The sequence below is a fragment of the Caretta caretta genome, chromosome 4, assembly GCF_965140235.1.
Source record: "Caretta caretta isolate rCarCar2 chromosome 4, rCarCar1.hap1, whole genome shotgun sequence".
Taxonomy (NCBI): domain Eukaryota; kingdom Metazoa; phylum Chordata; order Testudines; family Cheloniidae; genus Caretta; species Caretta caretta.
The window spans coordinates 126,097,354-126,125,309 of record NC_134209.1 but is presented as its reverse complement, the minus strand read 5'-3'; the positions used below and the strand labels follow the sequence as shown (position 1 = coordinate 126,125,309).

At 43.9% G+C, this 27,956-nt stretch overlaps 1 long non-coding RNA gene across 2 annotated transcripts; it reads right to left on the bottom strand.

The window, feature by feature from the left end:
* Positions 1-439: 439 nt before the first annotated feature.
* On the bottom strand, positions 440-25,553 carry LOC125636165 (uncharacterized). 2 transcript variants are annotated; one of them, XR_007356491.2, is made up of 3 exons: positions 25,195-25,553; positions 20,177-20,293; positions 440-1,753 (listed from the first exon to the last, which is right to left on the bottom strand). It is a non-coding gene; the product is annotated as an uncharacterized LOC125636165 (long non-coding RNA). The 2 variants fall into 2 exon arrangements; XR_012667980.1 differs by having other exon boundaries at positions 440-1,205.
* Positions 25,554-27,956: the final 2,403 nt, after the last annotated feature.

Sequence of the window (27,956 nt, the reverse complement as noted above, 5' to 3'; positions counted from 1 at the left end):
TAGGCACTAGGTATTCATATAAACACGTTCCAGAGGAGCAGTACCGGAACATCCCAACACAAGTTGTGATATAAACACACTCCCTAAAGATGGTACTGTTACCCCAGGAACAGACTCTGGGGTCCCAGAGTAGCTTTTCTGTTGCTTACTTCTGGGTTCCCAAATTGTTACCTATTAATCTATTCCTGCAAGGTGAAAGTGGGCCTGCCTTAGAGAAATTGCCAGCATTTACCAAGGATCTCCCTATGCCCTTCAGGAAATGCCGCAGAACAGACTAGAACTGTTCACCCCTGGGAGAACATGGATATACCCTTCCGCTCAAAGGATTGACACTCAGATAATACTTTTCCAAAACAAAGTGTTTTCTTTATTTAGTGTACCCAATCATTTCTAACACAATCTAAACTTAAACTAAAAACATAAACATAAATCCCTTAGCACAGGTATACAAAGTCAAATACTGTAATGTCATATTGTTGGAATGGCGTAAGTGATATGTTTTGCGCATGGTGATCAGGATACTGACAGCAATCTTAAAAAATGGTTATTAACCTTTTGTAACTGTTGTTCTTTGAGATATGTTGCTCACGTCCATTCCATGTTAGGTGTGTACACGCTGTTGCCAGAGATTTTTCCCTTAGTGGTATCTGTAGGTCCGGCTCTAGTGCTGTCTGGAGTCACACACATATATACTAGTATAAGGGGTGCCGATAGCCCCGCACCCTCTCAGTTCCTTCTTGCTGGTAACTCCAACAGAGGGGTAGGAGGGTGGGTCATGGAATGGACATGAGCAACGCATCTCGAACAACAACAGTTATGAAAAGTTAGTAATCCGTTTTTCTTCTTTGAGTGCTTGCCCTATACATTCCATGCTGGGTAACTCACAAGCAGTACTCTCAAAGGAGGGCTTGGAGTTCATGGATGTGCTGACAATAACACTGCTCTTCTGAAACTGGTGTCATCTTGGGCCTGTTGGATGATGGTGTAGTGGGATGTGATGACCAGGTTGCAGCCCTGCAGATATTCTGAATCAGTACCTGCTCAAGGAATCCTGCTGATGAAGCCTGGGCTCCTGTGGAATGAGCAGTCATCATGTCCAGGAGGTGGAACATTCACCTGCTCGTAGCAAGCTCGGATACAGGTGGTTATCCAGGATGAAGTTCTTTGGGGTGGCACAGGGAGCCCTCTCATCCTTTCTGCTTCTGCTACAAAGAGTTGGGTGGACTTGTGAAAGGGCTTAGTTCTTTCACTATAAAAGGTGAGGGCCCATCTAACATATGAAGCCAACATTCCTCAAAGGTCTTGTGTGGTTTTAGGAAGAAGACAGGTAGAAAAATGACCTGCTCGTTATTGAACTGCGACACCACCACCACCAAAAACCTTTGTGAAGACCATTGGGGCAGTCAAAGGGCTGAAGTGTCCAATACTGATAATGTTTGTGGCTGACCACAAACTAAAGAAAGCGTCTGAGAGCTGATAAATTGCGACATGAAAGTATGCATTATGGAGGTCGAGGGCCACAAACCAGTCCTCTGGATCTAGAGATGGTATTATTGCTGCTTAGGTTACCATTCTGAACCTCTGTCTGAATAAATGTGTTCAGTGTTTTGAGGTCCAAGATTAGTCTCCATCCCTGTAATGGTGTGGCCACTGGCCCCTCACAAGCATCTCCTGCTGGCTGGGGGCATGCCGGCACTCTCTGCTTTGCAGTAGGTCTTCAGTGACTCAGCCGTCGGGCTGAGTCACTCATAGTCTGTATGTGAAAAAACAAAACACTGTCCAACAAACAGTCAGCCCTCCCCAAGGTCCAGAGTCTCGTCTCTGGGCCTGTTTAAGCACTAGTTCCTTTCTCAAGTTCCAAACAAAACTTGTCCCCTTCTTGGGTTCCAAACAAAAGTTGTCACCTTCTTGGCCTTTGGCCACTCTGCCTGTGACCGGTGGGGGGACCCAGGCCCACCCACTACTCCAGGTTCCAACCTAGGAACCCTGCAACTAGCAGCTACATGCTGCTTCCTTCTCTAATGTCTATTTGTTGCATTCCCTGGGATGCTTCCCACTGTGTCCCCTCAGCTTCTTGGGTCTTTGGCCTGTTGCCTGTTTAATCAGGGTCTGTCCAGGCCTCCTTGTCTAGAGAGTCTAACAGTCTGTCCTGTTCTCTCAGGGGTTCTTTCCCTCAGACCCCTTCACCAAGTTATAACAGTCTCTGACCCTTCTTGTCATGGATCTCTCTCCCAGGCCTCTGTGCCTGGAGATCTTCACTTATCCCTGCTTGAGCTGTTTCTTCCCAGCCTTTTTGCCAATGGACGGGTTTCAGAGTAGCAGCCGTGTTAGTCTGTGTTTGCAAAAAGAAAAGAAACTACACTATCTGCTCAAGAAACTCCCTGAAAAAGCACAAGAACAAATCTGCACAGACACACCCGTAGAACCCCGACCAGGGGTATTCTATCTGGTACCCAAGATCCATAAACCTGGAAATCATGGATGCCCCATCATCTCAGGCATTGGCACCCTGACAGCAGGATTGTCTGGCTATGTAGACTCACTTCTCAGGCCCTAGGCTACCAGCCCTCCCAGCTATCTTCGAGACACCACTGACTTCCTGAGGAAACTACAATCCATCGGGTGATCTTCCTGAAAACACCATCCTGGCCACTATGGATGTAGGAGCCCTCTACACCAACATTCCACACAAAGATGGACTACAAACCGTAAGGAATAGTATCCCCGATAATGTCACAGAAAACCTGGTGGCTGAACTTTGTGACTTTGTCCTCACCCATAACTATTTCACATTTGGGGACAATGTATACCTTCAAACCAGCGGCACTGCTATGGGTACCCGCATGGCCCCACAGTATGCCAACATTTTTATGGCTGACTTAGAACAACGCTTCCTCAGCTCTCGTCCCCTAATGCCCCTACTCTACTTGCGCTACATTGATGACATCTTCATCATCTTGACCCACGGAAAAGAAGCCCTTGAGGAATTCCACCATGATTTCAACAATTTCCATCCCACCATCAACCTCAACCTGGACCAGTCCACACAAGAGATTCACTTCCTGGACACTACGGTGCTCATAAGCGATGGTCACATAAACACCACCATATACCAGAAACCTACTGACCGCTATACTTACCTACATGCCTCCAGCTTTCATCCAGACCACACCACATGATCCAATGTCTACAGCCAAGCTCTACGATACAACTGCATTCGCTCCAACCCCTCAGACAGAGACAAACACCTACAAGATCTCTATCAAGCATTCTTACAACTACAGTACTCACCTGCTGAAGTGAAGAAACAGATTGACAGAGCCAGAAGAGTACCCAGAAGTTACCTATTACAGGACAGGCCCAACAAAAAAAAAAATAACAGAACGCCACTAGCCATCACCTTCAGCCCCCAACTAAAACCTCTCCAATGCATCATCAAGGATCTACAACCTATCCTGAAGGATGATCCATCACTCTCACAGATCTTGGGAGACAGGCCAGTCCTTGCTTACAGACAGCCCCCCAACCTGAAGCAAATACTCACCAGCAACCGCACACCAAAAACACTAACCCAGAAACCTATCTGTCATAAATATAAAGGGAAGGGTAAACAGCTTTAAAATACCTCCTGGCCAGAGGAAAAACCTTTTCACCTGTAAAGGGTTAAGAAGCTAGGATAACCTCACTGGCACCTGACCACAATGACCAATGAGGAGACGAGATACTTTCAAAGCTGGCGCCGGGGAGAAACAAAGGGTCTGTGTCTGTCTGTGTGATGCTTTGGCTGGGGACAGAACAGGAATGGAGTCTTAGAACTTAGTAAGTAATCTAGCTAGATATGCGTTAGATTATGATTTCTTTAAATGGCTGAGAAAATAAGCTGTACTGAATGGGATGGATATTCCTGTCTTTGTGTCTTTTTGTAACTTAAGGTTTTGGCTAGAGGGATTCTCTATGTTTTGAATCTAATTACCCTGTAAGGTATTTACAATCCTGATTTTACAGAGGTGATTCTTTGTACTTTTTCTTCTATTAAAATTCTTCTTTTAAGAAACTGAATGCTTTTTCATTATTCTTAAGATCCAAGGGTTTGGGTCTGTGGTCACCTATGCAAATTGGTGAGGATTTTTATCTAACCTTCCCCAGGAAAGGGGGTGCAAGATTTTGGTGAGGATTTTGGGGGGAAAGACGTTTCCAAATGGGCTCTTTCCTAATAAAAAAAAACGGTTAGACGTTTGGTGGTGGCAGCGAAAGTCCAAGGGCAAAAGGTAAAATAGTTTGTACCTTGGGGAAGTTTTAACCTAAGCTGGTAAAAGTAAGCTTAGGAGGTTTTCATGCAGGTCCCCACATCTGTACCCTAGAGTTCAGAGTGGGGAAGGAACCTTGACAATATACTTGCAACAAAGGCCGTTACCAGCTATGTCCACATATCTATTCAGGGGACACCATCATAGGGCCTAATCACATCAGCCACTCTATGAGAGGCTTGTTCACCTGCACATTTACCAATGTGATATATGCCATCATGTGCCAGCAATGCCCCTCTGCCATGTACATTGGCCAAACTGGATAGTCTCTACGTAAAAGACTAAATGGACACAAATCAGATGTCAAGAATTATAACATTCAAAAACCAGTTGGAGAATACTTCAATCTCTCTGGTCACTCGATTACAGACCTAAAAGTGGCAATTCAACAAAAAAAACTTCAAAATCAGACTCCAACGAGAGACTGCTGAATTGGAATTAATTTGCAAACTGGACACCACTAACTTAAGCTTGAATAAAGACTGGGAGTGGATGTGTCATTACACAAAGTAGAACTATTTCCCCATGTTTATTCCCCCCTCCCCACCCCTACTGTTCCTCACACATTCTTGTCAACTGCTGGAAATGGCCCACCTTGATTATCAGTACAAAAGATTCCCCCCGCCCCCGATCTCCTGCTGGTAATAGCTCACCTTACCTGATCACTCTTGTTACAGTGTGTATGGTAACACCCTTTGTTTCATGTTCTCTGTGTATATAAAATCTCCCCACTGTATTTTCCACTACATGCATCCGATGAAGTGAGCTGTAGCTCACGAAAGCTTATGCTCAAATAAATTTGTTTGTCTCTTAGGTGTCACAAGTACTCCTTTTCTTTTTGCCAATGGAGTCTCTCAGCCTTCCTCATCCCAGCCAGCAGTTGTTCTGTCCAGCTGCTGAAGCTTCCTCAACCAGCTAGGAACACCATATATTTTCCTTTGGCTTCAGCCAGCATCTGAGCTGTCCAGGCCCTGCAACTCCTTTTATATGAGCCTTCTAGGCTCTGATTGGTTGCTTACCCTGCAGCCTTTCTAGGCAGTTTGGAGGACCCAGCTCTACTTCCCTTTTTTCTGGGGCAGGGTGTAGTAGGACAGTTGGGCCTTCCAGAGGGCCTCAAAAGGCCTGGTACACCCCATCACAATCCCGCTTTTCTTCTTGGATACTAGAAAGTATCTGGAGTGGAGCCCTTGCCCTATGTAAGAGGGAACTGCTTCCACAGCACCCAGTTGCAGGAGAGATTCTCCTTCTTGACCTAAGAGATCTTCGTGAAATGGGTCCCTGAAAAGAGATGGGTGATGGAGAGGGATGGAACTGAAGTGAATGGCGTAGTCTGATGTGATGACTTCTAGCACCCATCCATCTTTAGCAATTATTCCCATGAGTGTTTGAGGAAAGACAGTCCCCAGGTGGTGGGAAGTCGAAAGATGAAACATCATAAGATTCAAGTGGCAGAGTGACTTGTAGCTCTCATCTGACATATTAAAATGGCCAGTTAGTGGAGGTTGATGGCTGGGTAGTCACACATGTAGAAGCTGATTGTCTATTCCTTTGGAATCTAGGTCTTTTCTTATGTGGTTCTTCAGCCCTGTGATATGTTGGGAACTGGACTGGGTGGAACCCGTGGGCTGTTTATGATCTGCTGTAACTTCTTTTAGGTGCAGGAGTACAGATTCCAAAAGATTGAAAAGTCACTCTGGAATCCTTTCAGGAGTGGAGGGATGCATCCATGATGGTGTTGAAGAGCTTATGGCCCTCGAACAGAAGATCCTCCACTGCATTCTGGACTATCTATGAATTCCAGAGGACTGTTACTAGGACTTGTGGTCCATCACTATGGCTGCTGCCATAAATCAGGAGGCCAGGTCTGCTGTGCCCCAGATGCCTATAATGAGGCCTTAGCAACTAGTTGGTCTTTAGGGATGAGTTTCTGGAGCAGGGGTGGCCAACCTATGGCTCCGGAGCCACATGTGGCTCTTCAGAAGTTAATATGTGGCTCCTTGCATAGGCACTGACTCTGGGGCTGGAGCTACAGGCGCCAACTTTCCAAAGTGCCAGCGGGTGCTCATAGCTTAACACCTGGCTCTGCCACAGGCCCTGACCCCGCTCCACCCCTTCCCGTCCCCTGCTGAATCTCAGAGAGCATCATGTTCACCTTCTTCTATAGCCACCTTCACTGATTGGTCCTGTTGCATTGTTTGCTTGAGAAAAACACACAAAGGCAAGAAACTTAATAAATTAGAAACATTTGAGAGAGCAACCAATCTAAAGGAGAAGTCACTTCACAGAGGAGATGATGACATGTTGTGCATATTATCTGTAAAAGACTTAATTTCTAAGAATGCAGTTTGTCACTCAAAGTACCCTTTTTCCTACTTGAATAAAACAAATCTTAAAACAAAGCCATCTAGTTATACTACAACAATACAGACACCTTATGATATTGCATTTTATTAGCTGATTGAGGAGTTAGATTGTGATCTTATGTACAACACGAAGGATTTTATCCTGTCCAAGCTGCTACAAAGCCATACTTCCCTCAGATATAGATACTGCAATATATAGATATTCCATGAGCAAATTGCAGGCAAGATTAGAAAAACACTGTCAAGGTTCCTCCCCCACTCTGAACGCTAGGGTACAGATGTGGGGACCTGCATGAAAACCTCCTAAGCTTATCTTTACCAGCTTAGGTCAAAACTTCCCCAAGGTACAAAATATTCCACCCTTTGCCCTTGGATTGGCCGCTACCACCACCAAACAAATACTGGTTACTGGGGAAGAGCTGTTTGGAAACGTCTTTCCCCCCAAATACTTCCCAAAACCTTGCACCCCACTTCCTAGACAAGGTTTGGTAAAAAGCCTCACCAATTTGCCTAGGTGACTACAGACCCAGCCCCTTGGATCTTAAGAACAATGAACAATCCTCCCAACACTTGCACCCCCCCTTTCCTGGGAAATGTTGGATAAAAAGCCTCACCAACTTGCATAGGTGACCACAGACCCAAACCCTTGGATCTGAGAACAATGAAAAAGCATTCAGTTTTCTTACAAGAAGACTTTTAATAAAGAATAGAAGTAAATAGAAGTAAAGAAATCCCCTCTGTAAAATCAGGATAGTAGATACCTTACAGGGTAATTAGATTCAAAACATAGAGAATCCCTCTAGGCAAAAACTTAAGTTACAAAAAAGATACACAGACAGAAATAGTTATTCTATTCAGCACAATTCTTTTCTCAGCCATTTAAAGAAATCATAATCTAACACGTACCTAGCTAGATTACTTACCAAAAGTTCTAAGACTCCATTCCTGGTCTATCCCCGGCAAAAGCAGCATAAAGACGGACCCACAGACCCTTTGTTTCTCTCCCTCCTCCCAGCTTTTGAAAGTATCTTGTCTCCTCATTGGTCATTTTGGTCAGGTGCCAGCGAGGTTACCTTTAGCTTCTTAACCCTTTACAGGTGAGAGGAGTTTTCCTCTGGCCAGGAGGGATTTTAAAGGGGTTTACCCTTCCCTTTATATTTATGACAAACACTATGGTTTTGCAATTTCATTTCATGCACAGCGTGAACAAGGCAAGACTACCATTATTCTATGCAGCATAACAACATTAGCTGATGCGATCCAAGCTGCTAGTAATCTGAAGCAGGATTTTAAGTCATCCACGTGTTTTGTGGATGTTCTTCAGGTGACTGTGTGTGGTGAACAGCTTTCAAATAAACAAATGGTCTTTTATAATGCTGCGTCAATCCTTCAGTCTGAAATAGCCAAAAAAGAAAGCCTCAGAATATGACCCAAAGCCAGGTGATCGTAGAGGTCAGCTACTTTTGTGCCCCAGTTGGTGCTGGAGTTTGTCCTTTGCTTGAAAGAGGCATATAATTCAAGCAGCAATGAGTTACCATCCTTCAGAAGACATTCACAGAAGGTGCCTCTCAGTTGCAGAGTGTATAGTATTTAAAAATTCCATATTTTTCACACCAGTGCACATGAATCTTTTTTCTGGGGCACGGTGCTGCACAGCTATACCATGGATTTGGGGCTCACAGTTTAATTGGCATACTGCACCTTCACTGATTCTGCATCAATTATGATGAGCTGATGCGGTTCAGCACTACTGCTGCAAACAGTGAAGTAGAAAAAAGACTCCAGGGAGGTGTGTTCATTGCAAATGGAATTATACTCCTTTGTGCTGGCAGAAATCTCATCCATGAAGGAGATGATAATGTAGATGTGATGTTGCACTCCATATTTTTATAAAAATATGTTTATAAGCATGGATATGATGTAACTGGAATATGCTTTATGCAAAAGGTCTCTTGTAAGGTATCATTATAAATTTATAGTCTACTGAGTGTGGTCATCCTATTTGTATGAATGTATCATTCCTGTATCTAAAACTAGGACTATGAAATATAACTCTGAAGTCCTATTGTAAAAATGCAAAATGTGGGCCATTAATGGTGATTTGAAATCTTGATGGCTCCCATTTTCCAGGACAAATGGTTGTAAATGGCTCTGTTTACTCATAAGACTTCCTGTATACCTGTGTGCCAGTGAGTGGGTAATGAAGTCTCACAGGACATATGATCATGTCACCTGAACTGAAATCCATCTTTAACCTGGTGCTTTTCCATTTAGAAGGAAGGGTGGGAACCCAGAGAGAGACGAAGGATTCCTGCCTTGTGCCAAAGCTATTAAAGGAGGTGGAACAGAACAAATGGGCTCCCAGTCATGTGGAATCCCCTGCTTTTCACCTAAGATGCCTTCTGGAACTAACAAGGTCTGTACCGGGGAAAGGATTGGGCCCAGATTAGGAAGGAGTCTAGTCTGTAAAAGAAGCTTATTGGAAAATCTCTGAGGATGAGACTTAACTGTATTCAGTTTCTTAAATGTATTAGGCTTAGTCTTGCATGTTTTTGCTTTATTTTACTTGGTGGCTTACTTTGTTCTGTCTGCTATTACTTGGAACCACTTAAATCCTACTTTTTATTCTTAAAAAAATCACTTTTGTTTATTATTGAACCCAGAGTTAGTGATTAATATCTGGGGGAGCAAACAGCTGTGCATATCTCTCTATCAGTGTAATAGAGAGTGGACAATTTATGAGTTTACCCTGTATAAGCTTTATACAGAGTAAAATGGATTTATTTGGGCTTTTGATCCCATTGGGAGCTGGGTGTCTGGGTGCTGGAGACAGGAGTACCTGCTGAGTAGTTTTCAGTTAAAGCCTGCAGCTTTGGGGACATGGTTCAAACCCTGGGTCTGTGTTGCAGCAGACTTGTGTGTCTGGCTCAACAAGACAGGGTTCTGGAAGCCCCAAGCTGACAGGAAAAAACGGGCTCAGAGATAGTTTCAGCACGTCAGGTGACAGTCCCAAGGGGGTCTCTGTGACTGAACCCATCACAGTAGACATCAACAGAGACAACTGATGGAAAGAAAACCTTCCTGACTAGAGTGGTATTTCAAGAACAGTCTGCAGATAGTCCAGCATCACAGGAAATATCACTGAAGCATCTGAGAGAAAAGTCTCTTACTCATCTCTTATGCAGCGTGCAGCATTTGAAAAACCTAAAACACATCCAGAACCAACTTAATATGAAAACATATTTGAGAAAATAAACACTTGGCACCTACAAATGAACATTGTCTGAGATTTCTCCTGGGGTTGTTTGGGACTACTACCTACCAATATCACATGATGTTGGTATTGTTCACATGCAGATGACTCCATTTTGGACTGGTTTCAATCAGAAGCTTGTGACAAAGAAGAGCACCTACACAGCAGTTGCATATGCACCTACTGCGAATGCCAAACGAGCTGAAATGGCCACAGTCTATACACAGTGTTGAAATGTAAGGAAATGTCAGCAACTCTAGGGCAGAAGCATGCTGTTCAGACCATGGATCAGCAGCTCTATGCTGTTTCTAAGCAAGTGAAATGGACTCTCCCAAATGAACTTAGTAGCAATGTGATTCTCTGGGGTGGTTTCCTCACACTGTGCTGTTTTGTTTCATATATTGGGAAATTTTGGGGAGACGCAGGATTGCTAGACCTTCTTGTTGATTTTGATGGTCATGCAGCTTGTTCTCCAGATCAAATGCTTGTTGGTAAGCAATTCACCCATGCTCTGTGAGGCTTCATTTGAGGTTCAGAGTGCTCTGTTATTTATTTTTTAAATGGCCTAAGCAGGGAGGAGGTGCTCTTTTAGTTCCAGCATTTGTCTGGAAAATGTTGACTGACATGCAAAAAGTGTTTGAGTCTGAAGCCATCAAGTCCTTACAACATGTCTTTAAAGAGCTTGATGATGCTGTAACTCAGTATATGCCACCACTACTGGAGAAATTTCAGACATCGGGGAATGTATACTAAGGGTATGTCTACACTTGTAGAGCTTTTGCACTGTAAGTTTCATCAGTGATAGGGAACTTGTGACTGTAAAGCACTGGCTTGTGTACTCACCCAATTCCTCAGGCATCAGAGAGTGTTTACACTACCAGCACTTCCATTGCTGATGAGAGCAGCGCTGTAGGGCAGCTATCCCACAGTGCAGCTCTCTGGATAGGTCTTGTGGGAAGGGGGGAGTGAGCGGAGGGCATTCTGGGTCCCTGATCAGTGCCCCGTGCTGCCCTGTTTCATGTCCCAGCAGCCCTATTACTTCCTTGTTTCTTTTGTGGCATTTTTTTAAAAAAAACCCCTGCTGTCTGCCTGCTTTCCCTGCCATATCTACAAGCAAAGGGAAAGGGAGTTTCAAACTTCCCAGGGCTTACAGTGGGAGGGGCGGACGTCCGTTTACCTCGCGTCAGAGCAGCCGAGATGCTAGCCAGAGTAGTCACTTTTGGAACTTGGGATAGCCTTCAGAGGCCAAAAGGAGTTTACACTGGTAGAACATGTCTTCACTTTCACAACAGCGCAAAAAGAACAGACGTAAGAGCTATATGCCTTTCGTGAAGGTGGTTTTCTTTTTGTGGTGAAACTTCTGAGTTTCACTGAAAAAAGTCATTAACAAGTGTAGACGTGCCTGCGGTTTTAGTGCAAAAAAGGGACTTTTTGCTCTTTAAATGGTAAGTGTAGACACTCCCTAAGTGTGACACTGATAGGCCAGCTCAGGTCAGAGTCTCAGAACAATTCACTTGGGTGTGAATCTCAAAGACGTGTTAAGTGTACCAATTCACTTGTATGTTAGAATAGTTCAAAGGAATGTAGTGGTATTGATTTGCTTATCTGTTTTCTGTGATTGTTATCCTTGTACTTAGTTAGCCTTAGAGCAGAAGTATGTATTAGTGCTAAGATGAGGATATGTTTGATGTGTAAACTGCATGAAAACTAATTAATTAAGGATTGTTTCTGGCTATCACATTGTTCATGAAACTAATGAAAGATTGGCTGTAACTAAAGGCATTATGTATAATTGCCCATCAAACAGGATTGGAGCTTTGGAACTATAAATGAAGAAGCATGTTAACTTCAAATCATGGATCATTGTGTTCAGCAATGGAAAATCCACAAACTTTTTGTCTGTGTTTAGTCAACAAGGGAGAGTTCCAGCTGTGATGGGAGTACTTGGCAGATTGCTTTCCAGGGAAACCAGCTATAAAAATTAACTCTGGGAGTGATTCTGTATCTCTCGGCTGTTTGGATACCTTCAGGAGGTCTTCCAGATGTAAGACAGAGATTCCCCAAAACTATCTGCGGTAACCCTGAGAGACTTACAGAAAACCAGCAGATTACTACACCTCTGCTAATCATTTGGATTTACAAATTATGATTCACTTGTAATGTATTTTACCTGCTTTAACCTCTCAATAACTCTCATTTCTTTTTTTTCACTAATAAATCTTTAGCTAGTTTACTAGATAAATTGGCTTCAGTGTTGTCTTTGGTGTGAGAGCAAGAGCATCCATGATCTGGGGTAAGTGACTTGCCCTTTGGGGTCAGGAATGACCTAATGCATCGTGATTTTTGGTTTTACTTTCATCGCTTAGTCCAGCTTTTCTGGATGGCAAGATGTGCTGGAAAACAAAAGGGGACTGTCTGTGGCTCCATGGTAAGACTAATGTAGTAATCCAGGAGTGCATGCTTGTTGTTGGTTTGAAGTCTAGTTATAGAATATAGCACCAGAAGAGGGTGTCCACCCTGTTTTCTGACAGTCTGACCTGAGATAGGCTCTTTCAGTTGTGAACTGTCCCAGACACTGTGTCACTCAGTCTCCTGCATTCAATTTCTGGGATCATTTGCTCCAGGTTATGCAGCTACTACTTCTAAATGTCCATGCAGAATGAGAGGGTGATTGGAAACTTCACCTACATTCACAGTATGCCGTGGTTCTATGCTTCTTTATTGCAAACAGGCCCAGTTATGCCAGGTGGATGCCAATCAATCTACATTCTATGTTAAATTTCCCTGAAGAAGTACACAGTGCCTTTGAATCTGAGGAATTTGTTGTACATCAGACTCCTGGTTCTTTCAGGAAAATCTGGAGTGACATGGGAACAAGAAAACTGTCATCAAGGACTCAAAGGGCAGCAGCGGGATTGTAGGACTGACAAGAAAGAAGCATGCCCTTGTCAGATGGAGTGTCACAAGACATGTCCTGTGTGAATATGCAAAAGCTATGAAAAAAAGAAGTGGCCTAACAAGTTCAGTAGTGAAGACAAAGTCCACAAATAAGTCTTTGCTTCTTCACTGAAAAGTGATGAAGAGCATGTTACAGTTCTTACCAACCATGGCATTAACAATATGACAAGCCCATTTGACTCTGAATCATATCCAGAGCTGCTTATCATCTTATTTACCGGAATACATGTAACATCATCAGACATACAAGAGCCTCTACTGAAGGTAGCAGATGTTGGTGAAGAACAAACGGAGAGATTTTTAAGAGGTGCACTTCATTCTAATGAGACATGTCGCTTCTTTAGTCCAGTCAAGAAATCTGGCACCAAAGCATTTACTGACATGGCCAAGGAGACCAGATTTAAGTTTGGCAAGGAAGGGGCAATAACAGCAGCTATCAGTCCAGAAATTTTTTTCTGTCCTTAGCAAGATGCAGAGATGATGTTTCAATGGCAACTGTTTTTAGTCACCTAATAGGACCTGTGCCTGTGTCCCCCCTCTTCTGTGCTGGTGGAACAATGAGAAGAATAGACAACACTGAAGTAGAGCATCAGATGGAAGATCAAGCTGAAGAATCTACGAGCTAAGAGCATGCAACAAAGAAACCACAGTGTACGTCAGAGATGCCTTGGCTGTCATGGAAATGATGTCTAAAGACAAATTCCACACATTCTTTGAATTGACTGCTGAGTACTTGAGGCAGGTCCTCAAAGAATTTGACCGAGCTAATTCTGTAAGTGATGTCTTTGACAGATATGACAACACTGTAAAACTGCATAAAGACAACACCAGACAGGATATAAGGTTGTGTGCAAGAAATACCCGTTGATTGGTGGTGTCCCTGTGCATCCATGAAAAAAGTTTCTAAATATGGCATCCAACAAGCAGTCACTTGTAAAATTCCTCTGTGGATAAATGGTTCAAAATGCATCTCATTGTGTAGGAGCACACCCAACACAAACACCCCTCATTGGAGGCTTTTCCAATGGTGAAGTAGGAAAGTCCATCACCAGCATGGGAAGCGTGTATAAGAAGCTTGGGGAGGCTAAGCCTCCCCAAAATAATTTGTCCAGATCATCAGCAAAAACAAGGCTGACCATGCAGGGAACAAAAGCCAGATGCAGGTCACCTCCCTTTGGAGGATCATCATTTGCATTGTTTTTGGCTGCAGGGAGGTGCCTCTCTTCCTATTCCTGCCTTTGGTGATTGTAACTTTAATAAAACCTGTAAAATGGATGAGAGCTTGTACTTGTGAATGTACGTGTGGTCACTACCCTTGGTCTTTGTGTGTTCTTAAAGACTCTAAATCTGAAGCAAGTAGCAGAGGTGACTTTCACTCCGTTAAGCTTGAAACTGTAGCCACCAGAGCTGAACCCACGGTGATGAAATACAACATTATAAAATTCACTTTAAATAAATAAATGGCTACACCATGAGGAAGAGGACTTGTTAGTGGATGGTGTTGCCTCTTTGTCAGTCCTCGCTTCTTGCCCCTTAATAGGTTCCTGATGAGGTGGAGAGGGAGGGAGAGTCCTGAGAAATAGATGGCTACCTCTCCTGATAGTCTCTCCTGTGTGAGGGTGCCCTGTTGCACTGGTCCCCATATGTGGCCCAGGGGTTCCAAAAGGGCAGTTGAGGTGGGGCATAGGAGAAGAGCATTGTGGTTTGAGCATTGGCCTGCTAAACCCAGGGTTGTGAGTTCAATCCCTGAGGGGGCCATTTAGGGATCTGGGGCAAAAACTGGGGATTGGCCCTGCTTTGAGCAGGGGGTTGGACTAGATGACCTCCTGAGGTCCCTTCCAATCCTGATATTCTATGATTCTATGATACATAGAATATGAATCTGCTGAAGGAGTCACGTGTTTGGTTCCTGAAGACCCCCTTTCTGAGTAGATCTCATGGCTGAGGATATGAGGGAATAGGAAGTAGACCTCTGAATGGAGCTGTTCAAGTCTGAAGAGATGTTACCCCTATCTTGAAGAGGGAGTTATCTTTCCAGTACTGGTGAGTGCAATGGCCAGTGAAGAGATTCAGGCTCCTTGGAGACTGGAGGTCCCTTGATAACAGGAACCTGGTGCCATCTGTTCTGATGTGGGATGCTGGAGAACTGATTCAGATATTATAGTCAGTGGCGCCAAGGATAGCAAGCCAGGCTCACCAGAATGTCCCCTATCTAAGTTCCCTCTAAGCTGCACAGTGTCATGGCCTATCAAGGGCTGTGCAAGCGCTCAGGGCTGCAGCAGGGAGAGGTGCCTCTTCCCAGCCCCAGCCCTGGATCTGCTGCGGCTGGGGAGAGATGCTCTCCCCCTGCCCTGGAACTGCTGCGGCTGGTGAGAGGCGCCTCTCCCCTGGCCCCAGCCCCAGAGCTGCCACAGCAGGGAGAGGCGCCTCTCCCTCCAACCCAGGTGATGCTGCAGGAGAGAGGGCTGCGGGGAACCCGCTCTCCCCGCGTTGGACCCGGGGCAGCCTGAACCTCAAACTCCTCATCCCTGGCCCCACCCAGAGCCCGCACCCCCAGCTGGAGCCCTCATCCCCCTGCACCCCAACCCTCTGCTCCAGCCCAGAGCCCCCTCCTGCACCCTGAACCCCTCATTCCCAGACCCACCCCAGAGCCCTCATCCTCAGCTGGAGCCCTGACCCTCTGCTGCACCCCAACCCTTTGCCCCAGCCCTGAGCCCCCCCCATACTCCGAACCCCTCATCACCACCTCCACCACACATTACCTCATTATTGGTGCACACAGCAAAATTCATTCTGCATATGCGTGGGAAAAATTAGAGGGAACATTGTCCCCTATGCTTGTGTTCTGCTGGTGGAGTGGGTACCAGGGGATCTGATGCTGGCACTGTCCTCTTTGAGATGGTAGTGACTGGCTGGTTTTAAACAGGGTGCTGCCATTGGTGCTGGATGGGGATGCATGTCAAGAGATTTTGTAGTGCAGGAAGCATAATACGTTTTCTTGGTCAGCACAGGAAACTCAGTACTGGTGGGTCTAAAAGTCTCGACTGTACCCACTCCAAAAAGTGAGGTCTCCTTGGTGGGAGACATCTGAGGTGATTTTCCCCTTCAGTACCTCCTGCGACACTATATGATTGAAACATGACCATTTATATATTAATATTGCCACTGTTAGACAACTGCAATAAATCTTATGCAAAGTATGAAATGTAAGGTGTGAATGGAAACGTTATGATGTGTGAATATGATTATCATATTTGTATGCATGTATCATCTTTGTATCTAAAGTGATGAATATTCACTATGTACCAGTATTTCAAATGTGTTTGCTCCTGGGGTAACACCCACAAGGCAATTTACATCCACTCTGCCCAGCACATTGTGAATGGACCATTCAAGTTGATGGCCCATCAAAGAACACTTAACTGCAACAATAGGCCATAGAAGAAATTTAGCCAAAATATGGGTAATGGCTGCTCCTATGAGTCATCAAAGCATGCGAGGACATGTGACTTACTCATGTGACCCTGGACTCAATCTTGTGCATGTAATTTTCCACAAACTAGGACTGAGAGTAGTCCCTCCACACGGGAAAAGGTATAAAAGACCCTGGAAGCATCTCCATTTTGCTTCTTTCCTGCTCTGATCTCTGGACTAGGGACTTACACTGAAGGGGGCATTCAAACCAACGGAGTGAGGACCTTCCAGTCTTTTGGAAGTTACCAGAGACTTTACAAGCCAGCAGTTTATTCCATAACTGCTACAAACCTGATCCAAGAACTTTGAAATGATTGTATGTATATGTGATAGGGTGTATCAACACTGCATTGGCCCCTCAAGGGTTAAGTGTGCACTGCAGGCTGGGGAAGCCATGCCCCTCCATCTCTGCTGGGCATGCTCAGCCTGGAGATAGGGTATAAAGGGAAGCAGACCAGCTCAGGTGGGTGGACCACCGAAGAGGGTGGAAGCGTATTGCGAGCCCCCTCCACAGAGCTGCGGAGCCCCCAGTTCACAGAGGCCAAGCATGCCAAACCCCAGGTGGACACCAGATGGCCAGCAGAGACCTGGGAAGGGACTGAGTCACTGCAGATCTCACCAGCAGACAAACCCAGAGGCCCAGAAGACCCATGGACTACTGTACTGGGAGACCGAGTAGGAAGTGGCCCAGGGGAAATAGGTACTGGTCCAGTTGTAGGACCGGGAGACCCATCAGCCTGTTTTGGTGGGATCCCTGCTGACCCAGTGGTGGGACACCACTGCTAGGGCCCTGGGTAGGTTCCCCTATCCCCTGCTGCCAATCCCCAAACCAGGGTGGCAGCTCCCCCACATAGGCCTAGAAGCTTGTGGTTGTCTACAGTGTACCAGAGTCAGAATGCTAGATTACTCAGACTGTTTGTTTGCTCCTCCACCCTGCCTGAGGCCCTGAGCTTCCCACCATCCGCCCGACTGTTTGTTTGTTGCTCTACCCTGTTTGAGGTCCTGAGACCCCGGGTGGTGGCCTAATCTATCCTGACTACCAGCTTGGCTTAATGGTGAAATCCTAGCGGATCTTAAACATAAAAAAGAGGCTTACAAGAAGTGGAAGGTTGGACATATGACCAGGGAAGAGTATAAAAATATTGCTCGGGCATGTAGGAATGATATCAGGAGGGCCAAATCGCACCTAGAGCTGCAGCTAGCCAGAGATGTCAAGAGTAACAAGAAGGGTTTCTTCAGGTATGTTGGCAACAAGAAGAAAGCCAAGGAAAGTGTGGGCCCCTTACTGAATGAGGGAGGCAACCTAGTGACAGAGGATGTGGAAAAAGCTAATGTACTCAATGCTTTTTTTGCCTCTGTTTTCACTAACAAGGTCAGCTCCCAGACTGCTGCGCTGGGCATCGCAAAATGGGGAAGAGATGGCCAGCCCTCTGTGGAGATAGAGGTGGTTAGGGACTATTTAGAAAAGCTGGACGTGCACAAGTCCATGGGGCCGGATGAGTTGCATCCGAGAGTGCTGAAGGAATTGGCGGCTGTGATTGCAGAGCCATTGGCCATTATCTTTGAAAACTCGTGGCGAACGGGGGAAGTCCCGGATGACTGGAAAAAGGCGAATGTAGTGCCAATCTTTAAAAAAGGGAAGAAGGAGGATCCTGGGAACTACAGGCCAGTCAGCCTCACCTCAGTCCCTGGAAAAATCATGGAGCAGGTCCTCAAAGAATCAATCCTGAAGCACTTGCATGAGAGGAAAGTGATCAGGAACAGCCAGCATGGATTCACCAAGGGAAGGTCATGCCTGACTAATCTAATCGCCTTTTATGATGAGATTACTGGTTCTGTGGATGAAGGGAAAGCAGTGGATGTATTGTTTCTTGACTTTAGCAAAGCTTTTGACACGGTCTCCCACAGTATTCTTGTCAGCAAGTTAAGGAAGTATGGGCTGGAAGAATGCACTATAAGGTGGGTAGAAAGCTGGCTAGATTGTCGGGCTCAACGGGTAGTTATCAATGGCTCCATGTCTAGTTGGCAGCCGGTATCAAGTGGAGTGCCCCAAGGGTCGGTCCTGGGGCTGGTTTTGTTCAATATCTTCATAAATGATCTGGAGGATGGTGTGGATTGCACTCTCAGCAAATTTGCGGATGATACTAAACTGGGAGGAGTGGTAGATACGCTGGAGGGGAGGGATAGGATACAGAAGGACCTAGACAAATTGGAGGATTGGGCCAAAAGAAATCTGATGAGGTTCAATAAGGATAAGTGCAGGGTCCTGCACTTAGGACGGAAGAACCCAATGCACAGCTACAGACTAGGGACCGAATGGCTAGGCAGCAGTTCTGCGGAAAAGGACCTAGGGGTGACAGTGGACGAGAAGCTGGATATGAGTCAGCAGTGTGCCCTTGTTGCCAAGAAGGCCAATGGCATTTTGGGATGTATAAGTAGGGGCATAGCGAGCAGATCGAGGGACGTGATCGTTCCCCTCTATTCGACATTGGTGAGGCCTCATCTGGAGTACTGTGTCCAGTTTTGGGCCCCACACTACAAGAAGGATGTGGATAAATTGGAGAGAGTCCAGCGAAGGGCAACAAAAATGATTAGGGGTCTGGAACACATGAGTTATGAGGAGAGGCTGAGGGAGCTGGGATTGTTTAGCCTGCAGAAGAGAAGAATGAGGGGGGATTTGATAGCTGCTTTCAACTACCTGAAAGGGGGTTCCAAAGAGGATGGCTCTAGACTGTTCTCAATGGTAGCAGATGACAGAACGAGGAGTAATGGTCTCAAGCTGCAGTGGGGGAGGTTTAGATTGGATATTAGGAAAAACTTTTTCACTAAGAGGGTGGTGAAACACTGGAATGCGTTACCTAGGGAGGTGGTAGAATCTCCTTCCTTAGAGGTTTTTAAGGTCAGGCTTGACAAAGCCCTGGCTGGGATGATTTAACTGGGAATTGGTCCTGCTTTGAGCAGGGGGTTGGACTAGATGACCTTCTGGGGTCCCTTCCAACCCTTATATTCTATGATTCTATGATTCTATACCAGGTCACTCTGCCCTGAGAAGAAGGGTAGCCCAAGGACTCTGACCAATAGGTCACATTCTCTCATTTGTGGGTTAGGCCATCACAGACTTGAGCAGGTGGGGCATAAGCTCCCTGCTGACTGTATGTGACCAGACACCCCTTGATGGGTTGTATCTACCTCACATCAGAATATGATTTCTTTGGCCATTTTAACTCTCTCTTTTCCTCTTATAAATAAATCTTTAGATATTATATTCTAAAGGATTGGCAACAGTGTGATTATTGGTTAATACCTGAGTAATATATTGAGCTTGCTATGTGGCTGATCTCTTGGGATTAGAAGGACATTTTCTTTGATTAAACTGGTTTTAAATAACCACTCACCATAAAGTCTAGTGTCTGGGTGGTGAAACAAGGGCTGGGATGCCTAAGGAGACTGCAGTTTGGACTTCTTGTTAACCAGTATGATGAGACAGAAGTTTATTTTTGTTTCTGGCTTGGTATATCTAATAAGAGAATAACCACCAGTTTGGAGCGAGAAACCCTATTTCGCAGGAGTTTGTCCTGAATCTGGTATCCTGAGCTGTGACCCAGAGGCACGGTGACACCTCCCTAACTGGAGGCCTAGGTCTCTTCTTTTTTGAGGTCTTAAGCTAGTCTCTGGAGCTGCCCTGTGGTTTTTACCTGTTGGAGCTAGAGCCACAGTGGAAGTTGAAGATGACTGGCTGACTGACCCTATTGTACAGGACAGGTAGTCAAGCCCTGAGTCAAAGAAAGGACTCATCAAACAAACCATCAGGAGAAACTTACCCTTATCTTCCCTCATTTTCCTCTGCTTCTGAATCTCATGCAGATCTTGTATTTGACAGGATATGTGTCCCCTCCAGACAGTGGAGACATCTGGAATGACCATCACTGAAACAGATCCTGTGAAGGTATGCCAGGGTTTAAAACTTGGGGGTTTGGGCATACTGTACAAAAAAACTAAAAACCGTAGGGGGTGGTAGTGAGCCCTGACTGCGGAAGGATCGGAGGGTATGGGGAGCGCCCCCAAAATACACAGAATTATGTGCAAAGGTGAGTAAATCAAGAAAGCCTAAAATTAAAAATATGATATAGGACAAGGAAGTAGCTTAGCTAAAACTTGGGAAAGCACTAAGCAAACACCCCAGGTTCTATCTCAGGCTTCAAGTGCTTGAGAAGAAATTGGAGTGACAGTGGCTTCACCCTGAATTATTTGCCCTCAAGTTGGACATGAGTGTATTCAGAGCCCAGGTGCAGACCATGTGCACACTGCTACCAAGAATCTCCAATCAAGGAGCAAGGAGTGTTCACACACCTGGAACATCTATAGGAACAATTACTCAAAGAAGAATATAAATATCATAATAATTTCAGAGGCAGTGATATATTATCATGTTCATTGCACATTTTATTCCATATTAGTAGGAAGACGGCCATTGTGCAAGAGAAACTAAGAGCACTATGACCTTGCATCACTCCATCTCATTAGTGGTCTCTGGTCAGGGAGCAAATTTAAGAGGGAGCTTGTTTTACACACTTTCCAATTATGACTTGTGGAAGAAAACAATGAGCACTTTTCACAGGGCATTTGCACATAAATATGCTACCACACTTACATTATTGTGTGCTCAGCACACCTATATGATTCCTGAGCAGTGATGACTTGCACAAGGGCTGATGGGTTTGGAGAAAAGAAAAAAATGACAACCAAACAAATGCCGGAAGTAACAGATAGTAGGTCATGATTGTCATTTTGGTTGTTTCCTTGGTGGACTCTACAGCCAAAATATGGCAGAGGCTTTTGGCTAGCACTGCATAAGTACTTTTCTGGTTTTTGCTAGAACAGTCCATCTAGCAAGACCCCAAACCAAGGACTGTAAGTTTTATATAGACACCATTACTAGAGCAGATTAGTGAACTGTGATTATTATGTAGCCAGACATACTCAGATTTGTGTGGAATAGGATTTCTATTTTCATTGTTATTCCTGTGATGTTCCTCATAGTAATAATTGACAACAGGTTACTATAATGATTGGCTGTATTTGGGGAAATTACAGGTGCCATAGATGAGTAATTTATTACCTCTTGTGGAGGCATGGTGACTTCTGTACTGTTGTCTGTCTACTTCAACATCAAACTAGTGTGGGGTGTTTGATTTGTGTATAGGAAATAGTGACTTCTCCTTACTGACATCACATAATCCCTTGAAAATACTGCTGTGCATATGATGAAATATGCCACTCTACACAATCAAATGCTTTTTTCTACAGCTATCAAGACTATAATACAAATCTATTTTTATTAGAGATTGTTTAATAGAATCAAATCTTCCAACCTGATCTTTGTTCATTACAGTAGATAATATACTTTTTAATCCTCTGGTCAAACTCACAGTATTTTTGATTCTGCATTATTAAAAAGTTTGCTGTCACAGGTTCGCTATCACAGAATGTCTCCTCTTGGCCTGTCACAACACTGCAAATGTTCTGGATCTCAGTTCCCCCTCTTGTTACCAGTCCATCCTGCCTCCCAACCCAGTAGAACAGACACCACAGCTTATAGTTCTGCTGGATGACTTTTCCTCAGGCTGTCACTTTATTGTCCAATGGTAAAACAAAGCAAGTTCAGCTACATCAGTTAGTCCTTTACCTGCTTTTCACCCCAAAGTTCCCTTCTTCATTCAAGGCTTGTGCTATAATTAAAGCTACGTTTATGTCACGGAGGTCACGGAAGTCACCGAAGCTGTGACTTCCAGAGACCTCCATGACATTTTCTGCTTCATCCCCTGGGTCTGCGGGATTGGAGCTGGCAGCCAGTGGGGCCCCAGCAGTATTCCAGTGACAGGCGACAGCCTCCTCAGGGTCCCCCTGCAGGTTTTCAGCAACACTTCACAGCCTCCTCAGGGTCCCCCTGAAGGTTTCCAGCGACAGGCAACAGCCTCCTCAGGGGGGTGCTCCTCAGGGTTCCAGCGACTGGGGACAGCCTTGCGGGGGGAGGGGGGAGGAAGAGGATGACCCTACAGCTCCCAGTCACCATGGAGGCAAAGGAACCATGGAGCCGCAGCAGCAAAAGTCACAGACAGGTCATGGCTTCCGTGAATTTTGTTTTATTGCCTGTGACCTGTCCGTGACATTTACTAAAAATAACCATGACAAAATCTTAGCCTTAGCTATAATCAATTGGCTAAGACTCTCTTGGTCTACAGGCTGCTTCTCTCATTTATAGTTGGGTCTTCTCCCAATTATATCAAGTCGCTTCCATTCACATTTCATCCTTAGACCCAGGGGCCCGTTCAGGAGTCTACAGTCTTCCTGCCGTCTTCTTCTCCAGCCCATCCTGTACTCCTGTTTGTGCCTCTCTGCTCCCAGAGCAAGGGCCTGCAAAGAGATTTCCCTTCTCCATTCCCCCCACCTAGTAGCTTCTTTTCTTTCCTTTCATTAGCATCAGGTGTCCATCATCAAGCCCAGCTGGGAGGCCCTACTCTGTCAAAGGGGTTCATTTCCTTTAAAGTAGTTAATCTCCCTGTGACAATTGCTACTGATAAAGAACATAATTGTGAATATTTCTTTAGATTTGGTGTACTTATCACTTTACACTCATTTTAAGAAAAGAGGTAATTTAAAAAAAATAACATTTAATAAATGAGTTCCTTTCTTGGAGCTCCTACATAACTTCTTGGTTGGGCCATCTGATCTAGGGGTCTTTCCTCCGTTCATTATTTAATAACTTTTCTATTTCATGTTCTATACCTTTCTAATAGAATTTCCTTAAAAAACCTCATTTATTTGTAACTTTAGGTAATTTGGGTGATTGACTAATCAGTTTGTGGGTCACTTTAATCTATTTTCACTAGTAAAAGGTTCTTCATAATATGGTTGGAATTTTTCTTCTATGCCTATATATTTCATAATTAATTGACTGTCATGGATATCTTTAAGCTTTTAATATATGTTGTAGATTTAGATCTCTTTAAATAAATTTAGCCGACATTTTTCCCAGTTTATTTCCCCACTCAAAATATTTTGCTTAATTTTTAAAAAAATAACATTTTCTGTTTCTCCATGTGTTCAAAATATCTAAATCGGTTTGTTTTGATCTTTTCTTTTTCTCATGCTAAGCTGAATAGGAAACTACATATTCCCAAAGGACTAGTTTCATTGTCTTCCAAAGCAGTGAGTGGGGGGATTGAATTGCTGTATTTCATTTCTAAATATACATTTACTGTTTCCTTTTTAATAGTTACATTCTTTTATGATGGCAAAGCACATTATCAAATATCCATTGGCTAGTTTGAAGATCTGAATTTCTGTCTATATCTCCCAATGGTGTGCCGTGATATTTTTTTTGTAAGTCATGCAAAAACTTTTAAGATGACAGATTAAAAAGATGTTTTTCTAATATACACATAGCAGTTAATAAACTTAATGCATTCATTTTGGCAAATACTAATAGTCAAATATAGTGATAGCTGAGAATATACAAATATGTGATTACCTAATCTTTCTACTGAAATTGAAAATCCATTCATCTATCTTTTTTGAGAAACTCCTTGGTGACCAAGTCATAAAAATCTGATAAGCTAAGCAGATACCTAATCAGTTTCTTTTTGATATTCAGTAAAGTCAAGTTGGACAGGTGTTCACCTCCCTGGGTGTTTCATGTGAATATCTTAATGTGCATTAAAGTTGATAAAGACCTTGCCACTGTGGCTGAAGAGTACAGCATAGTCAGAATTAACGCAGCCAACTTGTTGACCTTAGAGAAGCAAGTATGTAAATCCAGCATATAAATAGTTTCATTTATGTTCAAATTAACCTTTCCCTTGCAGCTGTTCTGAGTTGTACAGAACTCACACAGTTTGGGACACAAACAGCTAATGTAAAAAAATATTCAGATAAGATCCTATCAGAGATTCAAGAACATCAACCTGAAAATATGTCTGGAGCTCCTTGAATCTTTTTAGATTCAGCATATGGACAAATTAAAATTTCTCTCCACTCCCAAATCGTACTGATAGCTATTCACTGACATTGTCAATAACCTCAAAGAAGAGACACATATATGTTGCTTGGCCTTCCCTTGCTCTTTTTCCCAAGATTCATATGTACCTAGCTCTGACACCTCTTCCCAAAACTCATCAAAAGTTTGTCGCTTTTGGTGAATTTTCTCTAATGTCTCACAAATCTGCTGAATACAAAATCCAGTGTCATACATCGTGCTCTGAAGAATGTCAAACACCACTTTTGTCACTTCAAGGATTCTGTTGCAGAGGCAAAGGAGAAACAAAAACTGAAAATCATCAAGGATGGTCAGAAAACTCTTGGCTGAGGAAAAAGACAGCATTCCAGTCTGCTGGGTTTTGTGCAACACTTTTGAAAAGTTTGATCAGAGCTTTTCTGTTCTGCTTAACAATTCAAAACAGAGGACAAGATTTAAAATATGAGCACAGCAATGAACAAAAATTGCACAAGGGAACTTTTCACAAACACATTTCTGAAGCCTACTTACATCACCTGCCATTATTGCTGTACCATCATATGTCTGAGCTACTAATTTATCACCGGATTTAAACTTCTGTCATACCATTTCAGCATGCTGGCAAAGGTCAGCTGTAGTTAAATTGTTACTAACTTCAGTAAAACCAACAAAGCATTCTATAGCATCGCCATTCTTGGTCACTTAATGCAGTACAGTCGAAAGCTAAGATTTATTGGCAATAGCTGAAGTTTTATCAAGTAAAATAGCAACAAATGGTACTTTCTCAATTTATTTGGCAATGGCATTAAGTTGGGCATTACTTACTGCTTCGACGAGGTCATTCTGAATTCTGTTCGATGTTGCAGAAAAAGCATTAGAAATTTACAGATGCTGCTTGAATAAAGCATTGAACTCACTAATTCTAAGGTTTCTCCATAATTGCCCTGATTCAGGAAGTTATGCCCAGCTCTTGTTCTCCAAGATGACATACAACAAGAATTAATCTTTGCAAAGTAGCCCAATTCTGACAAACTTTTTCATTGTGTTGTCTCACAGCAATTATGCCTTGCTCATCTAACTGAAGATCAGTGGGAACTTGTCCAAATGTTCATAACTGTATACAGACTGCTAGGTTTTGCCAGCTAGTTTCAGGATGTCTGCGGACATTGTATAGTTTGTTTAGGTCATTGTATCTTGCCTTATTCTACATCTTCTTTTCATTGAATAAAAAGTAGACAGGGCCAACAGTATAGCTTGTTTGTTTCCGCACACCCACAGTTCCATTCACATTTGTACACCACAGTGCTTCACTGAAATACCATTTCAATTCTTTTTCTGCTTTTCAGTAGGTACTCTCTAATTCCAATTTTGGTTTTGGCCTTTTATTTCTTATTTTTTATTGTTGAATAATCTCTTGCACTAAATGATTTAGTGACCAAATTTGCACTAAACTTTCCATCCTGATGAAGAGGTCATGCCGTTGGCTCTGTTCTAGCACAGATGATTCAGTTCTTCATTTGTATGCCTTAGCTACTTTTTCCAATGCACAGCCAGTCAGGAAATCAGCTGCCTGCAGAGTCATGTTGCCTAGGCAATGTGATACAACTTGAAGCATTGCATGCCTTGCCAGCAAAACAAGAAGACATCTTATGTGAACAGATTCATTACATGCAGGGCTTTCTTATTCTTGCAGAATAAAATTTTTTTTGTGAATTTTCAGGCATGCAATGCATGTGTTTCATGCACAGAAAGTATGCCACGATACGTCTGTAGGTATTGAATTGTGATCTGAAATCATGGTACTTCCTATCTGTAGCTGAATTACATTTTGAAAAACACCCACAGATGGGTGGAGAGAATTAAATACTTTTCATCAGTATTTGACATGTGGTAGTGAAATGTGTATCTCTTATAATAGATGCAAATGTTTCCAGAGATCTTTCCATTCCAAATCTTTTGCTTTATTTGAATGGGATTCTGTTCATTGCATTGTCTAAATGATAGCTAAATCTCCAGCACATATAATATGGCTCCTACCTATATTTACTATATTTGTGAAGCCTTCATCATGGGAACTAGGGACATGTATTAATGCAGAATGTGATGGGGTAGCTGCCTGTCACTGGCAGAAAAGGGGTTAAAAGCAGCCAATTAGAAAGGGGCTGAGAGGAGTAGCCAATTATGGCCTGGCAGGCTCATATAAGAAGGGCTGCAGGGCAGAGCAGAGTTCAGTAGCTGCCTGGAGCATGAGGAGGGAAGATCTGCCTCCTGGAAGGAGTGCCAACACCCTGGACAGAGGAGTGCTGCCAGCAGGGACCAGGGAAGCTAGAGAGAGCTCCTGGCTAGCTGCTAAAACAGGCAGGCTGAAGCCCTGAGGTAAGGTCAAAGAAGGTGCCAGGGGCAATGGGGAAGTGGCCTAGGGAAAGGTACAGAGATGTTGGAGGGGACCCAGCACGTGCCTGCCATCTACAGGGTCCCAGGGCTGGGACCCAGAGTAGTGGTTGGGCCCAGGTCCCCCCTCTTCCTCGCCACTGAGGAAGTAGCCAGACAATTGGCTGTGGCTGCCACTGAAGGAATTGGCTGGACAGTTGACTGCAGTTCCCCCGGAAGGGGGAGAACCGAGTGTGACACAGCCGGACTGCTGTGTCCTGAAGAGGACACCACAGTCCTTGGGGTGACACAGGTCCAGGAGCTGAGGTGATGGTGGGTGAGACACCACCAGAAGAGGATGCAGAGCTAATTCCCAAGACAGCCAGCAGGAGGTGCCGCAGTGGTGGGTCGCACCCCGTCACACGGAGTAATTAGCTGGCCTTGTACTTCACCTATGAACATTGCCTTTATACAAACATTGACAGTTCCCCATTAAAAGGTCTTGTTTATTATGACAAGTATCCTTCCTTCAAGTTACATGTGGTTCTGCCAGCACCTGATTTACCCAATTTTTAATTTCATGTGTCCTTGATAGGGAAGTGGAGTGCCTTGCCAAGGACATGCAGCAGGCCAGTAACAGAGCTGGGAATAGGACCCAGGTCTCTTGAGTACTGAGCCAAACTGCTTCTCTTAAATCCCTTAATATTCCAAGTATGCAGTTTGTTTTTCAGCATTGTATTGGCTGTGTATGTAGTGTAAGGATAACTGGAAATAATGTTAAAGCAGATTTTGATGTAGATCATATAAATATAATATAAACTATATTATAAACTTGGAATTTATCCTGAGCTTAGTCACGCATAACCTGTTCCTCAAGAGAGTTCTCTAGAATAAACATGTCCCAGTATCTGGATATACTTTTAGGCATACTGTCTTTAAAAAACAAACTGAGTTTTATAGTTGGATATGAACAACTATCTCCATTTTAAATTTCTATAAAGAATGTATAGTTAAATAAGGCTGAAGTAATTAACTATGCATAATTGAAACAGTTTATCAGTGTAATGCCATATTTAAAGGCATTTGGGGACAGCCTGCCAAAACATTGAGGTGCAATTTTCTACAGGAGATGCCATCTTTGTTATTTACTTATTTTGTAGTCTCTGTCTGAAATCCTGTAGAAGATAAAGGGTACCTTGCCATTAAACATCCACTAT